Below are 21,074 nucleotides of genomic sequence, written 5' to 3' on the forward strand. Positions count from 1 at the left end.
TAGAAGTCTTAGGTGTTCCTGTTTTTTGGAGGATCTGTTCTGCTTCTAGAGTCATCTTCATCTGTCCCCATTTTTCATTGTTTTTTCGGTTCTTCTTTTTATTTCTCGTTTCAGGCTTAATTCTTCCCTATCTTTCTCCAGTGGTTGAAAATTATCAACTCTTTCTCTTTGCCCATCTGTTCATATTGTGGGTTTAATTGCCGAGCTGGGAGCCAGATATTCCTGTTATCTGTGGATACAAGAGCAAATCCTTGACCCCACAATTTAACATACCCAGGCACCATTGGTTATTATCATTTTCCCAAAATATTGGTTGTGAAAGGGGTCTGGTATTAGAGACTGTCTGATGTTTTTCAGCTGCAGTGAGCTCTTGTTCACCTCTTAAATCCAAAAAATTAAGTGTAAATAATGTGTTCATTAATTGATTCTTTGGATTCAAGGCCATATCCCCGTTTTTGTTTTTGTAACATGGTCTTTAATGTAAGATTAGCATGTTCAATAATAGCTTCAACTTGTGGGTTATAAGGAATGCCTGTAGTATGATGAATGCCCCATTTTTGGCAAAATATAAGAAAAGTGTGAGAAGTATAAGCCGGGCCATTGTCAGTTTTATGATCCCGGGGGAGTCCCATCGTGGCAAATGCTTTTAAAAGGTGCTGAATAACATGGGCCATTTTTTCTCCTGATAAAGGTGTAGCCCATATAAAACCAGAATATGTATCTATTGATATATGTACATATGCAAGGCGACCAAATTGCAGAACATGAGTAACATCCGTTTACAATAAATCATTAGGTTGTTGATCTCTGGGATTAATCCCGTGACAGTATGGAGGAATGACAATAGGCCCACAAGTGGGGCAGGGTGTGATAATTTCTCTAGCTTGTTTAAGGGAAATAGAAAAGCGTTTACTTAAGCCTTTAGCATTAAGATGAGTCAGACTGCGAAAATCTGTGCTGTAATAACAGGAGTTGACAATAAGGAATCTGCTGTAGCATTTCCTTCTGCCAAGGGGCCAGGGAGGCCAGAATGAGATCCTATGTGAGTAATGTATATAGGATGGGATCGGTGTTGGAGACAATGTTGGATTTGAAAAAATAAGTCAGACAATTCTGAGCTATCTGAATAAATATTAATGGTTCCCAAAGTTTCCCTTGTTTAGAATAGGCTGAATCCATTAAGATATTGATGGAGGAGGAAACATTCTTAACTAATAAAAATATGGCAGAGTTCAGCCTTTTTTACTGAAGCACATAGGGATTTTACACATTTAGAAGTAGGACCATAATATGCAGAATAACAGGATTTGTTGGCATCTATAAAATAATTAGGTCCATTTACAGGTACTGATTGTACAATTCAAGGCATGATAAAGGAAGTGGTTTTGATAAATTCAATTAATTTGGATTTAGGATACTGGTTCTCTATGTGAACTATATAATCTGCAACTCCAAGTTGCCATGAAATGCATTACTGATATGGCATGGATATTTGTGCGTGAGATAGAGGTACTATAATTGTCTCAGGGTCTTGGGCTGTTATTCCTTAAGCCTCTCCTGACCCTTAAAAATTAACATACCTATTTTGTCTAAATATGTAGATAATTTTTAAAGGCTTTGTTGGAAAGAAATATCCATTATATCATTCCATTAGCCTGCCAAAGTACTCTTGTAGTAGAATGAGGTGATGGTAAAATTAACAAGGAAATAGATAGCGAGGAGTCAAATTCAAGTAAGCTGACTGGAAACAATTTTTTGTGCAATCCATTGTAATTCTTGGGATGTTTCCAGAGTTAATTTTCTAGGGCTATTTAAATTGGAATACCCTTTAAGTACATCAAAATGACGAGTCAGTTGATAAGTAGGTATACCTAGAGTAGGATGTAACCAGTTAATGTCTTCTAATAACTTCTGGAAATCATTCAAAGTGTGCAAGGCATCTCTACGAATTTGAACATTTTGAGGCATTATTGACTTTTGTACTAATTTTTGGCCTAAATAGAACAAGGGATCTTCAAATTGAATTTTGTCTTCTGCAATAATGAGACCATGTTTTGAGAGGGTTGCCTGAGCTGCTAAAAAGAGGTTCTCCCATGTGTTGGGTTTTTTAAATCCTCACAATTATTTAGTTTTTTAAATCCTCACAATTTTTAGACCAATTTTACGGATTATGAAATCCAAGAATTGAAGTAATCATAGTATTGACGTAAGTTACTCAAGATCAATTAGCTGGACTGTTTTTCTTCTGTTTTATTTCTTTGTTTTATTTCATTTTTTCCTGGGTTCCTTACACTCTGACCTTGCTAAGGAAATATTCAGAAACTGGATTTTAACATATTTACCAGGCACTTCACATGCACATTAAATTCGAGAAATACTGTATGAGGCTACACATTATGATGCTTTCCTTGTTTCTCTTATAAGTCCCACACACAAATACATGCACACACAGAATGAAAAATGGAGGAGAGGAAGTAATTAACTACCAAAAAAATTAGAAATAGCAATACACCTTCTTTCCTAACAACCTATGTAAATATTGAATTTATTTGTGAACTGGATTCTTTAAAGTAGCATATGTATCACCCATTAGGATTCTGAAATATTTACTGAATAAAATATTTTTAGTGAAATTGAAACATTACAGGGGCGCCTGGGTGGCGCAGTCGGTTAAGCGTCCGACTTCAGCCAGGTCACGATCTCGCGGTCCGTGAGTTCGAGCCCCGCGTCGGGCTCTGGGCTGATGGCTCAGAGCCTGGAGCCTGTTTCCGATTCTGTGTCTCCTTCTCTCTCTGCCCCTCCCCCGTTCATGCTCTGTCTCTCTCTGTCCCAAAAATAAATAAATGTTGAAAAAAAAAAATTAAAGGCTATAAAAAAAAAAAAAGAAATTGAAACATTACATTTGTTAACAGCATATAGAAGACCACAAAAAAGAGAAATAATACAGGCATGAGTCATATGAAAAAAACAGGAGTCTGAACTTGCTATACATCACACTTTGAAAATAAAGCACATTAACAAGTACAAATGATTCTTGAATGGCTGTGGCCATTAGAAAATATACCAGCTTTAATAATTATAATCCAAGCTTTTGTACAACTAGTTTCCCTGAAAACTGAAGACAGGAAGGGCACAATAGGAATTCCTGCTGTATACATAAGTTTACCATCGATTTTGGTTACTAGCAAATTTTATTTCCAGAGACTGAATAACCGCAATTCAAAGTGATGTTAGTGGGAAAGAAAACTTAAAGAGAAATAATCTGTGTTTGATCTCATTTTCCCTATTTAATAATTTTCCTCTATTATAGACTCAAATTTCCTTTTCCTATGTATTTTTATGTAGAGGTAACATTTAAATTAGGTAGATTGGCCCATTATGAAAATTCTAGTTTCGGTAGAATCTGTTTGAAGTCAACACCTGATACTATAGTAATTTAACATATTTAGCATGGGTGATTCTCTTACCTAAGTCTAGTGAGACTAATACTCTACCTCAATGCTTCTCCAAAGTTTCTTTGCACAGACATCACCTGGGAATCTTGTAAAACTGCATATTCTAACTCAGTAGGTCTTGGGTGCATTTCCAACATCCCAGGTAATACCATTGTTGCTGGTCTACACTTAAAAAAGGCACTGCACCTAATTTAGCTGTAGTAAAATGTCTACCATTTCAGTCCCCCTTTTCACTAAGCCAAACTAAATCATATTTTGAAATTATAAAAAGTGATACTTTGTCATATATTTTTATTATAGATAACTTGGAAAACAAGAAAAGTGGAAAGACTAAATTAGCATAATCTCACCACTCAGACACCACCCAGTTCACACACAATGTGAACTCTTATTCACATCTGGCTATATTTCCTTCCAGTCATTTTTCAATGCACATATGTTTAGTTTTACAAAATGGGTATCTTACCATCCGTTTCATTTTTATTTGATAGCCATACCTAGACTATATCACACTGTTGTGCAGTTTTCTATCAAATATTCAAGTAATGTCTTTCATCCCAGGCATATCTGTCACAAAGAATTTTGAGTATAATACTAGCTATCAGTCAAAAAGCAAATTCACACTGGTTATCTATACACTGTTAATGCAGAACAGCAAAAATTCCATAAAGTCTGGAAATATATAGATGAATATTATAATGATGTCATAGTACATACACAGTAGGGACATAGAGGCAGGATCTCTTTTCCTTAAAACTATATTTAACTTCTTCAAACTGTTGCATTTCTTTGTAAACTAGACCTCCAGATACATACACATATATATATATATATATATATATATATATAACATATATATATATATATATATATATATATATATATATATATAAAATCTTGGGTCTTTTTATAATCATTCTGTCATATCCAATGGGACCAGCTTAGAGGGGCATAAGTTGTATCCTGTTTCTTTTTTTTTTTCCTCTCTTCAAAGCTTGCCTAAGCTTTTCCTGGCAGGCTGTAGATCACAGCTGTTTCAACTGATGGAGCAATAGTTTGAGATTCCACTCTGCCCAGCTGTTCCCTTCCTTTACATTGAGTCTATTCAGGCTATCAGATATGTTCTTATACCCATGACAGCTAAAGAGTTGGTAGACAGCAGATACAGGTGGGCTACTAGTCACCTGTATATGATTTGAAAGGGTTACACTTATCACTTCTCAGTAATGGTAAATGGTAAGATAGAAATGGATCATATGCAATATTCTATGCTATTTAATGTTGATTAGGTACATGTGCCAACATGGAAAAACAAAATTGTACTCTAAATAAAAATTGAAATAAAAGTACTTTGCTGAAATATCAACAAATCAATAAATGTATTTTCCTGTGAAAGCACTGACATGATACCAAATAATTTTTCACATTTCTTAGCTAAAGTAATTAAGATATGAACTGAGTGAAGTCCTTTAGTGTCGGCAACATGACAAACCCAGGTCTGATAAGCTAATAATCCTATGTTAGTCATTTCTGGGAACATTGTCTATACTTTAGTGCAATGGTTCTCAAACTTAAGTGTGCATTAGAAACACCAAGCAAGGGGCGCCTGGGTGGCGCAGTCGGTTAAGCGTCCGACTTCAGCCAGGTCACGATCTCGCGGTCCGTGAGTTCGAGCCCCGCATCAGGCTCTGGGCTGATGGCTCAGAGCCTGGAGCCTGTTTCCGATTCTGTGTCTCCCTCTCTCTCTGCCCCTCCCCCGTTCATGCTCTGTCTCTCTCTGTCCCAAAAATAAATAAACTTTAAAAAAAAAAAAAAAAAAGGAACACCAAGCAAGCTTGATAAAACAAACATTACCCCACCACTAGAGTTCCTGATTCAGTGGGTCTGAGTGGCATCTGTAAATGTGCATTTCTAAGTTCCCAGGTGATACTAACGCTGCTGGTGCAATGTCCACACTGAGAATACTGCTTTAGAGTGATGTAGTAAGTCTACTTCTTTAGAGAAGTGGTTCTCAAACCTCAACAATTAGCATAAGAATCACTTGAGGGGTGGGGAGGAGCTTAATGTAAATTCTAGGGCCTCAATTTATAGAGCTTCTGTAAATAATTCTGCTACAAATGGTCCTAGTCAACCACATTCTGATAAATATTGCTTTTATAAGGATTGTTTTTCACACCTGTAAGATCATTAGAGTTACTTAAGCCAGGCTTAGCAAACTATAAAGTACATACTAATCACTTGGGATCTAGTTAAAATGCAGATTCTGATTCAGGAGATCTAGTTGGGTGGGGTGGGGACTAATATTCTGCATTTCTAACAAGATCCCAGGTACTACTAGAAAGGCTATTAAATCATAGACTGGCCAATCCCATCCCAGAGATTCATATTCAATAGAATGGAAATATATTTATGATTTAAAATAATGCACCTATCATGGACTCAATATATTTAAATTGTTTTGGTCACTGACTGTTACCAAATTTTTTGAGATAGATTTTTGTAGAGTTAATATAGCTAGCAGTAATAGTATAGAGTTAGTTTTTAGCAAATAGCTTCTCTGGAATCCTTTAGTAAAATTAAAAAGGAAATAGTTTTAAGTAGTGAGAAGGGCAAATAATCTGAAGCAGATGAATGGTTTCTTTGAAATGTGAAAGAACTGGTGTGATAGATTGTATTTTCCAAAGATGCTGAAGTAATAATTCCCATAGCACATGTTTTTCTACAATGTAAAATTGATTTTGCTCCTATTTAGAGGTTGAGTCTATGTATATTTCTCTTGAATCTAGGTGGGCTTCTTATTTCCTTGTAGCCCATAGAATGCTGCAGAAGAGGAGCTGCAAGACTTCTTGAATTCAGAGGTGAGGACAAAAAGAAAGCAGTGCAGCTTCAACCTTGTTCTTGGAAGATTCCTGTCTGGAGCCTTGAGCCAGAAAAGTCTGACTACCCAGAGTCTTCTATGCTGTGAGGAAAGCAATCCACATGGAGAGGCCACATGTAGGTGCTTACATTGACTGTAGGACATGTGAGTGAACAGTTCTTCAAATGATACCAGTCCACAACTGTCAAATCACGACAAGCCTGCTAATCTGTTGAACTTCAGGACTTTAGGTCCTGAATATTACACAGCAGAGAGACAAGTTGTTCCCTCTCTGTTCTTTTTTTTTTTTTTTTTTCAACTTTTATTTATTTTTGGGACAGAGAGAGACAGAGCATGAACGGAGGAGGGGCAGAGAGAGAGGGAGACACAGAATCGGAAACAGGCTCCAGGCTCTGAGCCATCAGCCCAGAGCCCGACGCGGGGCTCGAACTCACGGACCGCGAGATCGTGACCTGGCTGAAGTCGGACGCTTAACCGACTGCGCCACCCAGGCGCCCCTGTTCTTTTTTTTTTAAGTTTATTTATTTTTATATATAGAGAGAGTATGGAGAGAGAAAGAGTGGGCAGAGAGGGAGAGAAAGGGAGAGAAAGAGAATCCCAAGCAGTGCAGACAACGATGCTGGGCTTGAACCCACAAACTGTGAGATCATGACCTGAGCCGAAATCAAGAACCAGATGCTTAACTGACCAAGCCATCACCCAGGCGCCCCCTACCCATCCATTCTGTTCCTTCCTAACTCCAGACCCACAGAATCCATGAAGATAAAATGCTGATTGTTTTACATCACTAAGTTTGAGGTGTTTTGTTACTTAGCAATAACAAAAGGAGCACTGAGACAATACAATTTAATAAGACCATAAAATTCTCCTTAGGAGATAAATGAGGAAGCTAGAGGCAGACAGCACTTATTTCAGGCCAACTATATAGGTGATGAAAAGAAATCTGGTAGTTGAAGACTTGTAATAATATCGATAGCTTACATGTACTCAAGTGCCTATTTTGTAAAGTATATTTTAAGAGAGAGGGAGAGAGAGGGAGAGAAAGTGCACAAGTGGCAGAGGGGCACAGAGGGAGAGATAGACTACCAAGCAGGCTCTGCATTGTCAGCACAGAGCCCAATGCAAGGCTCAATCTTATGACCCATGAGATCATGACCTGAGCTGAGTTCAAGAGTTAGATGCTCAACTGACGGAGTCACTTAGGGGCCTCTTAAGTGCTTATTATGCACCAAACCATTTATGTATGTATCGGGGGGGGAAATCAAAATGCCTTTTAGGGTTTTTCTGGAAGAAGGAAATCTTCCAGATATAGAAGTTTTGATGACTAAAAATATAATCTTTGAACAGTTAAGCAAGCATTGTGTATTTTTGACTTTATTTTATTTTTGTATTATCTCACACTTAAAGAAAATCTTTGAACATAGTATTAAAATTTCTGTAGTTTTTATCTAGATTCACGGATTGTTTACAATTGCTCTCTCTCTCTCTCCAAACACACACACACAGACACACACACACACACACACACACACATGCACTTTATTATTTATTTAATTTTTTAACTGAGAGAAAGATTGAGTCAATGTAGATACATTGTACCACTTTGTCCCTAAATATTTTAGTATGCTTTTTCCTAAAAACACAAACATTCTCTCATGTAACCATAATGCATTATGTCAATTGTCCCAGGCAAAGGATATTTATAGATTTATGTCTATTTGTCTTAGTCCAAGATTCTATCAAGATCAAACATAACATTTACTTATCTGTATCTTTTAATCTGGAATAGTCTCATTGCATTTCTTTACCTTATATGATCTTGACATTTTTTAAAAATACAGGGCAATTATTTTATAGAATGTTCCGAAATTTGAGTGTTTCAGATGGGTCCTCATGGATGTATTCAAGTTAAGCACTTTGGCAGAAATACTACAGAGGTGATATATCCTTAACAGTGCATCATATAAGTTAATACATGATAATGATATGCATCATCACTGGTGATGTTAACTCTGATCATTAGTGAAAGTAGTGGATATCAAGTTTCTACACTATAAATGTACTTTTCTTTCACTTAAAATTAATGAATAATATATGAAGACATGTGTTGAAATTATGCCAATATCCTGTTCTTCATCAATTTTTTCCTAATAATTTTAGCATTTTTGATGATTTTCTCTATCATTCTAATTTATTAGTTTGCACTATATTATAGGAAATAGCCTTTCCTTTTCACTCATTTATTGATTTTTATCAATATACATAGATTCTTATTAGAACCCAGTCGCCTCACTAGTTTGAATTTTCAAATTATTCCAGATTTGGCCTATGGAAAATGCTTTTAGCTACATCTTGCTTCATTTTGATATGTCTCTATCATTCTCTGGGTACTTCGCTTATTTTTGGAACAATAAGATATTCCAGGCTCATCTTGTACTTTCTGTGTCTTCGTGCTGTAACCATTCTCCAAGGAGTGCTGGTCATTTAAATAGAAGACAAATCTGGGCCCTAGTTGTGTCCATTGCTATTGGTGTGGAATTGCTTCCAGGCCCATGTAAGTAACAGAGGTATATGTACAAATTAAAAAAAAAAACATTCTACTATTCTCCCTTTGTGTATTTGTACCTCTATTCTCAATTATAAAAATACTGTTTTCCATTATGTTCAAAATATTCAATAATTCATTCAAGTCTAAAATATACCACTGAGAAGTGTGTATGTGTGTGTGTGTGTGTGTGTGTGTGTGTGTGTGTGTAACATTCATGCCTATGTAATCCACTCCCCTAGCAAGATACATAACATTTCTATCCTTTCAAAGAGTTTCCTTATGCCCCTCCCCAGTCAATACCACCACCACACTTTCACCTAGAAGTAACCACATATCATTTTTTACTCTTTATTTAACTTGTTATGGAAGTATATATTAATCGTACATTATGTACACTTTTGTGTTTAGCTCTTTCCCCAAGATAATATATATGAGATTCATTGATGTTTTACATGCATCAGTAGTTCATTTATTTTTATTGATGAATAGTATTCCATTATATGAATATAGGACAATTCCTTTATCCATTCTCCTGAAGGTGAATATTTGAGTTTTTCCCAATTTTTGCCTATTGCTAATGAAGCTGCTATAAACATTCTTGAAGAACAATTATTTTTGTGAAGGATATGCTTTTTGTGGGCATATATATAGTTTTTTAATGAAATACATATTTACAGGAAGTTACAAACAAATGCATGTTCCTATGACCATGTCTCTTGGTTTCCTCTAATTGTAACATTTTGTATAATTATAGCAGAATAATATCAAACCCAGGAGATTTAAATTAGCATAATCCACAGAACATATTAATATTTCACCAGTTTTACAAGCACATGTGTGTCTGCAGTTCTATTCAGCTTTATTACATTTATTGATTCATGTAACCATAACCACAATCTAGAGATAGAACTGTTCCATCACCATAAGGCTTTTTTGTGCTACTCCTTTATAGCCACACCCACCTTCCTGTCCCAAATACTTATTTTCCAATTATTTTATACTACTATATGGAGATTCAGTGTATTTTTGTATTTTGACTTGTGTGCTGTGACATTGCTAATTTCACTTCATTTTATTATTCATAGCATTTTAAAAGAACATTCATTCAAATTTTGGAAAGGGGCAAAAAAGATTACTGGGTATCTTTTCAGTGGAGTGCTGCACAATGTCCAAAGTAGGAATCAGCAATTTTTTTCTATAAGAGGTACAATAGTAAATGTTTTGGGTTCTGTGGGCCATACAATCTCTGTAACAACTACTAAATGCTGCCAATGTAGTGCAAAAGCAGTTATGGACAACACAGCATGTAGTTGTGTTTCAATAAAACTTTACTTATAAAAAAACGGACAATGAGCCAGATTTGGCCAATAGACTAGGGTTTGCAGATTCCTGGTCTAGCATAATTTCTGGGGAATATCTATTTAGGTATGGGTGTACCTTTGATTCTATTGATTAGATTATTTTATGTCTCTATAAAGATAGAAATTAACTTGTGGAAAACTAATAACAATGAAAATAATTATTGTCTGAGAGCAATGCAAATATTTCCTGTTCATGGCAATGCACAAAAATTTTATCTAGCCAGATGCAACTTATTTCTGTCTAGTAGAAAAGTTAAAGACAAATATTATAGTTTATTTTTATGTAGGATATGAACTAATTTTGCATTTATTTACAAATTTCTTTCAGTAGCACTTAGACTGTGTAAATCTTTGTTCTTCAATTTTCCTTTTGCACCACTATTAACATCTTATTGGATGCCTCTTTAACTAATGAGTTGAACAAAATTTTAAATTTTAGGGAGGTCAGGTGAGAAAATGGTGAATAGGAGGATACTAAGCCCCCTTTGTCCAACAGATACAACTAGATAATATCCATATCAGCGTAAATAACACAGCAAATGACACAAAGACTGGCAGAACAAACTCCACAACTAAAGGTAGACAAGAGGCCACATCAGCGAGGGTAGGAAGGGTGAAGATGTGGTCTGGGAGTGAAACGGACTATGGCCATGCACAGTGAGGAGAGAACCAGTGGTGTGGAGAAAGGTAGAAAACAGACATTCACCCCTGGTGGCCCATAAACAGGAAAAATCTCCATACTATTTGCCTTTGAAAGTGAGTGGGGCCAAATTTCATGAGTTATTAAAACCAGCAGGACTTAAACCTTGGAATTTTAAAACTTGCAAAGTTCAACCTCTGGAAGAGCCTGGAAAGCATTAGAAAGCAGAGTTCCTGACCTTAAAGAGACAGCACAACAAATAGCCCATGCAGACACACAGTAGAACCACCAGGTCAAAAAATACTGGGGGCAGATGGGAGGGAGAGTGATTTGCTGATCTCAGAGCATGACCCAGAGAGATAGGGATCATGAAGAGACCCCTGCAGGAATAAAGGAGTGGGAAGGCACCATTTTCCTCCCCAGGCACCCCCCCCCCAGCATAAACAACAGCAACCTTCAGGAACCAGGCTACAGGCAGGAACCAGCCTGACACTGACACTCCTTACATAATTTGCTTGCACTGAGCCCCATTCCCCCACACACACTTCAGCAGATTCACCCTTCCCAGTCATGCTACCTTGAGTACTGATGCTGCAGGACCCTACCCCAGAAGACTGACAAAAACTTAGCCAACACCACATCTCCTGAACCATGTATTTGGCAGGACCACAGTTCCAGTAGCAGCAGAAGCAGGTCTTATTTTGCAAACCAATCACCACATACCTTGCTACCCACAATAGGCAAAGAGAGCCTCTTCAAACAATGGGACTGAAGGAAAAAGACACTCAGACTCAACTTCAGAGCACATGGAACACACATAGAAGACACTCCCTGGAATTTCCACAATGGAGATTCCAGGAAGATGGCGGCGTAGGAGGACGCTGGGCTCACCGCGCGTCCTGCTGATCAATTAGATTCCACCTACACCTGCCTAAATAACCCAGAAAACCGCCAGAGGATTAGCAGAACGGAGTCACCGGAGCCAAGCGCAGACGAGAGGCCCACGGAAGAGGGTAGGAAGGGCGGCGAGGCGGTGCGCGCTCCACGGACTGGCGGGAGGGAGCCGGGGCGGAGGGGCGGCTCGCCGGCCAAGCAGAGCCCCGGAGTCTGGCCTGCAAAAGCGGAGGGGCCTGACGGACTGTGTTCCGACAGCAAGCGCGACTTAGCGTCTGGGAGGTCATAAGTTAACAGCTCTGCTCAGAAAGCGGGAAGGCTGGAGGACAAAGGGAGGGAGAGCTGCTGAACCCCCGGACGACAGAGCTCAGTTTGGTGGGGAACAAAGGCGCTCGCCAGCGCCATCTCCCCCGCCCATCCCCCAGCCAAAATCCCAAAGAGAACCAGTTCCTGCCAGGGAACTTCCTCGCTCCGCGCAAACACCCAACTCTGTGCTTCTGCGGAGCCAAACTGCCGGCAGCGGATCTGACTCCCTCCCGCTGCCACAGGGCCCCTCCTGAAGTGGATCACCTAAGGAGAAGCGAGCTAAGCCTGCCCCTCCTGCCCCTGTGCACCTTGCCTACCCACCCCAGCTAATACGCCAGATCCCCAGCATCACTAGCCTGGCAGTGTGCAAGTAGCCCAAACGGGCCACGCCACCCCACAGTGAATCCCGCCCCTAGGAGAGGGGAAGAGAAGGCACACACCAGTCGGACTGTGGCCCCAGCGGTGGGCCGGGGGCAGACATCAGGTCGGAGTGCGGCCCCGCCCACCAACTCCAGTTATACACCACAGCACAGGGGAAGTGCCCTGCAGGTCCTCACCACGCCAGGGACTATCCAAAATGACCAAGCGGAAGAATTCCCCTCAGAAGAATCTCCAGGAAATAACAACAGCTAATGAGCTGATCAAAAAGGATTTAAATAATATAACAGAAAGTGAATTTAGAATAATAGTCATAAAATTAATCGCCGGGCTTGAAAACAGTATACAGGACAGCAGAGAATCCCTTGCTACAGAGATCAAGGGACTAAGGAACAGTCATGAGGAGCTGAAAAACGCTTTAAATGAAATGCAAAACAAAATGGAGACCACCACAGCTCGGATTGAAGAGGCAGAGGAGAGAATAGGTGAACTAGAAGATAAAGTTATGGAAAAAGAGGAAGCTGAGAAAAAGAGAGATAAAAAAATCCAGGAGTATGAGGGGAAAATTAGAGAACTAAGTGATGCACTAAAAAGAAATAATATACGCATAATTGGTATCCCAGAGGAGGAAGAGAGAGGGAAAGGTGCTGAAGGGGTACTTGAAGAAATAATAGCTGAGAACTTCCCTGAACTGGGGAAGGAAAAAGGCATTGAAATCCAAGAGGCACAGAGAACTCCCTTCAGACGGAACCTGAATCGATCTTCTGCACGACATATCATAGTGAAACTGGCAAAATACAAGGATAAAGAGAAAATTCTGAAAGCAGCAAGGGGTAAACGTGCCCTCACATATAAAGGGAGACCTATAAGACTCGTGACTGATCTCTCTTTTGAAACTTGGCAGGCCAGAAAGAATTGGCACGAGATTTTCAGTGTGCTAGACAGAAAAAATATGCAGCCGAGAATCCTTTATCCAGCAAGTCTGTCATTTAGAATAGAAGGAGAGATAAAGGTCTTCCCAAACAAACAAAAACTGAAGGAATTTGTCACCACTAAACCAGCCCTACAAGAGATCCTAAGGGGGACCCTGTGAGACAAAATACCAGAGACATCACTACAAGCATAAAACATACAGACATCACAATGACTCTAAACCCATATCTTTCTATAATAACACTGAATGTAAATGGATTAAATGCGCCAACCAAAAGACATAGGGTATCAGAATGGATAAAAAAACAAGACCCATCTATTTGCTGTCTACAAGAGACTCATTTTAGACCTGAGGACACCTTTAGATTGAGAGTGAGGGGATGGAGAACTATTTATCATGCTACTGGAAGCCAAAAGAAAGCTGGAGTAGCCATACTTATATCAGACAAACTAGACTTTAAATTAAAGGCTGTAACAAGAGATGAAGAAGGACACTATATAATAGTTACAGGGTCTATCCATCAGGAAGAGCTAACAATTATAAATGTCTATGCGCCGAATACCGGAGCCCCCAAATATATAAAACAACTACTCATAAACATAAGCAACCTTATTGATAAGAATGTGGTAATTGCAGGGGACTTTAACACCCCACTTACAGAAATGGATAGATCATCTAGACACACGGTCAGTAAAGAAACAAGGGCCCTGAATGAGACATTGGATCAGATGGACTTGACAGATATATTTAGAACTCTGCATCCCAAAGCAACAGAATATACTTTCTTCTCGAGTGCACATGGAACATTCTCCAAGATAGATCATATACTGGGTCACAAAACAGCCCTCCATAAGTTTACCAGAATTGAAATTATACCATGCATACTTTCAGACCACAATGCTATGAAGCTTGAAATCAACCACAGAAAAAAGTCTGGAAAACCTCCAAAAGCATGGAGGTTAAAGAGCACCCTACTAACGAATAAGTGGGTCAACCAGGCAATTAGAGAAGAAATAAAAAAATATATGGAAACAAACGAAAATGGAAATACAACAATCCAAACGCTTTGGGACGCAGCGAAGGCAGTCCTGAGAGGAAAATACATTGCAATCCAGGCCTATCTCAAGAAACAAGAAAAATCCCAAATACAAAATCTAACAGCACACCTAAAGGAAATGGAAGCAGAACAGCAAAGGCAGCCTAAACCCAGCAGAAGAAGAGAAATAATAAAGATCAGAGCAGAAATAAACAACATAGAGTCTAAAAAAACTGTAGAGCAGATCAACGAAACCAAGAGTTGGTTTTTTGAAAAAATAAACAAAATTGACAAACCTCTAGCCAGGCTTCTCAAAAAGAAAAGGGAGATGACCCAAATAGATAAAATCATGAATGAAAATGGAATTATTACAACCAATCCCTCAGAGATACAAACAATTATCAGGGAATACTATGAAAAATTATATGCCAACAAATTGGACAACCTGGAAGAAATGGACAAATTCCTGAACACCCACACTCTTCCAAAACTCAACCAGGAGGAAATAGAAAGCTTGAAAAGACCCATAACCAGCGAAGAAATTGAATCGGTTATTAAAAATCTCCCAACAAATAAGAGTCCAGGACCAGATGGCTTCCCAGGGGAGTTCTACCAGACGTTTAAAGCAGAGATAATACCTATCCTTCTCAAGCTATTCCAAGAAATAGAAAGGGAAGGAAAACTTCCAGACTCATTCTATGAAGCCAGTATTACTTTGATTCCTAAACCAGATAGAGACCCAGTAAAAAAAGAGAACTACCGGCCAATATCCCTGATGAATACGGATGCAAAAATTCTCAATAAGATACTAGCAAATCGAATTCAACGGCATATAAAAAGAATTATTCACCATGATCAAGTGGGATTCATTCCTGGGATGCAGGGCTGGTTCAACATTCGCAAATCAATCAACGTGATACATCACATTAACAAAAAAAAAGAGAAGAACCATATGATCCTGTCAATCGATGCAGAAAAGGCCTTTGACAAAATCCAGCACCCTTTCTTAATAAAAACCCTTGAGAAAGTCGGGATAGAAGGAACATACTTAAAGATCATAAAAGCCATTTATGAAAAGCCCACAGCTAACATCATCCTCAACGGGGAAAAACTGAGAGCTTTTTCCCTGAGATCAGGAACACGACAGGGATGCCCACTCTCACCGCTGTTGTTTAATATAGTGCTGGAAGTTCTAGCATCAGCAATCAGACAACAAAAGGAAATCAAAGGCATCAAAATTGGCAAAGATGAAGTCAAGCTTTCGCTCTTTGCAGATGACATGATATTATACATGGAAAATCCGATAGACTCCACCAAAAGTCTGCTAGCATTGATACATGAATTCAGCAAAGTTGCAGGATACAAAATCAATGTACAGAAATCAGTTGCATTCTTATACACTAACAATGAAGCAACAGAAAGACAAATAAAGAAACTGATCCCATTCACAATTGCACCAAGAAGCATAAAATACCTAGGAATAAATCTAACCAAAGATGTAAAGGATCTGTATGCTGAAAACTACAGAAAGCTTACGAAGGAAATTGAAGAAGATTTAAAGAAATGGAAAGACATTCCCTGCTCATGGATTGGAAAAATAAATATTGTCAAAATGTCAATACTACCCAAAGCTATCTACACATTCAATGCAATCCCAATCAAAATTGCACCAGCATTCTTCTCGAAACTAGAACAAGCAATCCTAAAATTCATATGGAACCACAAAAGGCCCCGAATAGCCAAAGGAATTTTGAAGAAGAAGACCAAAGCAGGAGGCATCACAATCCCAGACTTTAGCCTCTACTACAAAGCTGTCATCATCAAGACAGCATGGTATTGGCACAAAAACAGACACATAGACCAATGGAATAGAATAGAAACCCCAGAACTAGACCCACAAACGTATGGTCAACTAATCTTTGACAAAGCAGGAAAGAACATCCAATGGAAAAAAGACAGCCTCTTTAACAAATGGTGCTGGGAGAACTGGACAGCAACATGCAGAAGGTTGAAACTAGACCACTTTCTCACACCATTCACAAAAATAAACTCAAAATGGATAAAGGACCTGAATGTGAGACAGGAAACCATCAAAACCTTAGAGGAGAAAGCAGGAAAAGACCTCTCTGACCTCAGCCGTAGCAATCTCTTACTCGACACATCCCCAAAGGCAAGGGAATTAAAAGCAAAAGTGAATTACTGGGACCTTATGAAGATAAAAAGCTTCTGCACAGCAAAGGAAACAACCAACAAAACTAAAAGGCAACCAACGGAATGGGAAAAGATATTTGCAAATGACATCTCGGACAAAGGGCTAGTATCCAGAATCTATAAAGAGCTCACCAAACTCCACACCCGAAAAACAAATAACCCAGTGAAGAAATGGGCAGAAAACATGAATAGACACTTCTCTAAAGAAGACATCCAGATGGCCAACAGGCACATGAAAAGATGTTCAGCGTCGCTCCTTATCAGGGAAATACAAATCAAAACCACACTCAGGTATCACCTCACGCCAGTCAGAGTGGCCAAAATGAACAAATCAGGAGACTATAGATGCTGGCGAGGATGTGGAGAAACGGGAACCCTCTTGCACTGTTGGTGGGAATGCAAATTGGTGCAGCCGCTCTGGAAAACAGTGTGGAGGTTCCTCAGAAAATTAAAAATAGACCTACCCTATGACCCAGCAATAGCACTGCTGGGAATTTATCCAAGGGATACAGGAGTACTGATGCATAGGGGCACTTGTACCCCAATGTTCATAGCAGCACTCTCAACAATAGCCAAATTATGGAAAGAGCCTAAATGTCCATCAACTGATGAATGGATAAAGAAATTGTGGTTTATATACACAATGGAATACTACGTGGCAATGAGAAAAAATGAAATATGGCCTTTTGTAGCAACGTGGATGGAACTGGAGAGTGTGATGCTAAGTGAAATAAGCCATACAGAGAAAGACAGATACCGTATGGTTTCACTCTTATGTGGAGCCTGAGAAACGTAACAGGAACCCATGGGGGAGGGGGAGGAAAAAAGGAAAAAAAAAAAAAAAAAAAAAAAAAAGAGGTTAGAGTGGGAGAGAGCCAAAGCATAAGAGACTGTTTAAAACTGAGAACAAACTGAGGGTTGATGGGGGGTGGGAGGGAGGAGAGGGTGGGTGATGGGTATTGAGGAGGGCACCTTTTGGGATGAGCACTGGGTGTTTTATGGAAACCAATTTGGACAATAAATTTCATATATTATAAAAAAAAAAAAAAAAAAAAGAATTTCCACAATGAAGGTCATAAATAAAAGAGATGCCTAGAAAAAAAAAAAAAAAAAGACACTCCCTGAAGTTCCAGGGCCTGGGGATCAAGGAACATTCCACTGCAAGACACTATAGGACCTCTTATTCATAAGGCCATTATCATTAAGAGTAAGAGAAGTAGTAGCTGACTTTCCTTACATACAGAAACAGACACAGAAAGTCAGACAAAATGAGGAGACAGAAATATCTCCCAAATGAAAGAACAGGAAAAAACCATAGCAAGAGACAAAAGCCAAATGGATGTAAGTGATATGCCTGATATAGAACTTAAAGTAATGACCATAAAGATACTTATTGGATTTGAGTAAAAAATAGAGGACATTAGTGAGACCCTTAACACAGAGATAAAAATGAATCAATCAGAGATCAAGAACACAATAAGTGAACTTAAAAACACACTTGGTAGAATAAATGGCAAGCTAGATGAAGGAAAGAAATGAATTAATGACCTGGAAGACAGAGTAATGGAAAGTAACCAAGGTGACCAAAGGGGAGGAAAAAATTATGCAAAATGAGAATAATCTTAAGGAACTTGGTGACTCCACTCATTGTTATAAGATACACATTATAGGGATCTCAGAAGAAGAGAAAAAGGCAGAAAATTTATTTGAAGAAATAATATCTGAAAAATTCCCTAATTTGGGGAAGGAAACAGGTACCCAGATCCAGGAGGCACAGAGATACTCCCAAAAATTTAACCCAAGGAGGTCCACACTAAGACACGTAGTAATTAAAATAGCAAAAAGTAGTGATAAAGAAAAAAGAAATTTAAGGCAATAAAAGGAAAGAAGAAAGTTACCAAGAGATACCTCATAAGGCTATCAGAGGATTTCTCAGCAGAAATGTTTCAGGCCAGAAGGGAGTGGCATGATCTATTTAAAGTGCTGAAAGGGAAAAATCACAAACTTCTGAACAAAGAAAAGCCCAGAAGCAGATGCCTTCATGGATGAATTCTACCAAATATTCAAATATAAATTAATACTAATCCTTCTTAACTCAAAAAAAAAATAGAAGAAGTAATACTTCCAAGCTCATTTTGATGCCAGCATCACCGTGATATCAAAGGCAGACAAAGACACCACTAGAACTGAAAACTAAGGGACAATATCCCTAACATGGACGTAAAAATAGTCAACAAAATATAGCAAACTGAATTCAGCACCACATTAAAAGGATCATAAACCATTACAAGATTGAATTTATTCCTGGGATTCAAGGATGTTTCAACATATGCAAATCAATCAGTGTGAGTCACCACACTAACAGTATGAAGGATAAAAATCATATGATCATTGTAATCGATGCAGAAAAAGAAAACATTTGATAAAATTCGCTATCTTTCATAATAAAAACTTTCAATTAATTAAGTAGAGAGGGAACTTATATCAACACAATAAAGGCCATATATGGCAATTATGCAGCTAACATTATATTCAATAGTGAAAAACTAGAAGGTTTTTTCCCAATATCTGCAACAGAGCAAGAATGCTCACTTTTGCCACTTCTAGTGAACAGAGTGCTGGTAGTCCTAGCTAGAGCAATTAGGAAAAAAAAATAACACTAAAAAAATCCAAATGTGAAATGAAAGAGTAAAATTATCTTTGCTTGCAGATGACATGATTTTTTTTACGTAGAAAATCCTAAAGACTTCACACACACACACACACACACACACACAAACAAAAATAATAAACAAATTTAGCAAAGTTGCAGGATATAAAATCTATGTAAGAAAATCAGTTATATTTTTACACACTATCAATGAATTATCCAAAAAGGAAATTAGGAAAACAATTCTATTCACAATAGCATCAAAAATAATAAAATACTTAGGAATAAACATAAAGGAATTGAGTAGTATAATGAAATGTATAAAACATAGCTGAAAGGAATTAAAGAAGACAAAAAATAAATAGAAAGGTATCTTCTGTTCATGGATTGGAAAAGTTAAGTGTCCATACTACCCAAAGCTGTCTACAGATTCAAAACAATCCCTATCAACATTCAAATGGAATTTTTTATAAAATTTATTTTAAAATCCTCAAGTTAATATATAATCTCAAGGGACTCCAAATAGCAAAAACAATTTAGAAAAGAATAGTAAATTTTGAGTACTCAAACTTCCTGACTTCAAAATTTATTAAGCTGTAATAATAAAAATAGTGTGGTATGGATAAAAAGACCAATGGAATAGAATGCAGAGCCCAGAAATAATCTCCAGCTTATGTGGTCAAATGATCATCATCAAGGATGTCAAGACTGCTCAATGGAGAAAGGGCAGACTGTTCAACAAATGATGCTGGAAAAATTGGATATCCACATGAAAAAGCATGAATTTGGACCCATATCTTATATCATATAAAAAATTGACTCAAAATGGATTAAATATCTAAGGATGAAACTTAAAACTATAAGAGACCTAAAACATAAAGAGAAACCTTCATGAGATTTCACTTGGCAATAATTCCTTGGTTGTGACATCAAAAACAGAGGCAATAAGAGCGAAAATAGACAAATGGAACTACATCAAACTTAAAAACTTTTGTGCATTGAAGAGCACAATCAACAGAATGAAAAGGCAGGACATAGAAATAAGAAAAATATTTGTGAATCAAAAATGTGATAAAGAGTTAATATCCAAAATATATAAAGAATCTATACAACACAACAACAAAAAAATCAAATAACCCAATTTAAATAATGGGCAAAAAACTTGAATAGACATTTCTCCAAAGAATATGTACAAATAGCCAATAAACATGTCAATATGATCAATATCATAATTATCAGAGAAATGAAAATCAAAACCACAATGAGATATCATCTCATATTGCCAATTAGGATGGATACCATAAAAAATAGAAAATTATAAGTGTTAGTGTGGTTATGTTCATTGTTGGAAGGATTTTTAAATGGTTAAACAACTATGGAAACCAGTCTAGAGATTTCTCAAAAAATTAAAAATAGAGCTACCATATGATCCAGCAATCCTACTTTGGGGTATACATGCAAAAAATTGAAAGAAATTTCTTGAAGAGATATTTGCAAACTCATATTCATAGCAACACTATTCAGAATAGCCAAGAGGTAGAAGCAACACAAATATTTATCAACAAATGAAAAAATGTGATATATACATGAAATAAAATATTATTCAAACTTTAAAGGGAAAAAGAAATCCTGTCTCATGATTACATGGATAAATCTTGAAGACATTATCCTTGCTGAAATAAACCAGTCATAAAAAAATACCATATAATTCCACTTACATGAAGTATCTAAATTAGTCAAATTCCTAGAAACAGAATGTAGTATGGTGGTTACCAGGACCTCA

The sequence above is a fragment of the Leopardus geoffroyi genome, chromosome X (genome assembly GCF_018350155.1).
Source record: "Leopardus geoffroyi isolate Oge1 chromosome X, O.geoffroyi_Oge1_pat1.0, whole genome shotgun sequence".
NCBI lineage: Eukaryota > Metazoa > Chordata > Mammalia > Carnivora > Felidae > Leopardus > Leopardus geoffroyi.